The sequence below is a fragment of the Crocuta crocuta genome, unplaced genomic scaffold (genome assembly GCF_008692635.1).
Source record: "Crocuta crocuta isolate KB4526 unplaced genomic scaffold, BGI_CrCroc_1.0 scaffold312, whole genome shotgun sequence".
In the NCBI taxonomy this organism is placed as follows: Eukaryota; Metazoa; Chordata; class Mammalia; order Carnivora; family Hyaenidae; genus Crocuta; species Crocuta crocuta.
Window position 1 is genome coordinate 493,170 of NW_027527378.1, and position 397 is coordinate 493,566.

Sequence of the window (397 nt, forward strand, 5' to 3'; positions counted from 1 at the left end):
GGGTGTATTTTACTTTGGTTTCATGGTTTTAGAAAATGCTTAGAAAACTAAAAACAGAAGCAAATTTTTCTTAATCTTATAAAGGATATATTTCATAGCTTATAGAAAATAGCATAATTGATGGGATAATGTTGAGATCTTTTCATCTAAGATTGGGGATGAGAGACAGGTACTGAATAGTTCCCTTTCCCCAATGTGTCTACATCCTAATCCCCAGAATCTCTGAATGTTACCTTATATCCCAAAAGGGATTTTGCAGATGTGATTAAAAGAATCATCGTCAGAGGTATCTGTCTGGCTCTGTCAGTGGAACACGCAACTCTTGACCTCAGGGTTGTGGGTTGGAGCCCCATGTTGGGTATAGAAATTACTTTTTTTTTTTTTTTTTTTTTTTTTT

The 397-nt window shown here is 34.8% G+C and overlaps 1 protein-coding gene across 1 annotated transcript in view; it reads left to right on the plus strand.

Annotated features, from left to right (window-relative positions):
- PPEF1 (protein phosphatase with EF-hand domain 1) overlaps window positions 1–397 on the plus strand; it is a 111,630-nt gene that overhangs the window by 103,533 nt on the left and 7,700 nt on the right. The gene's annotated exons all lie outside the window — the stretch shown is intronic.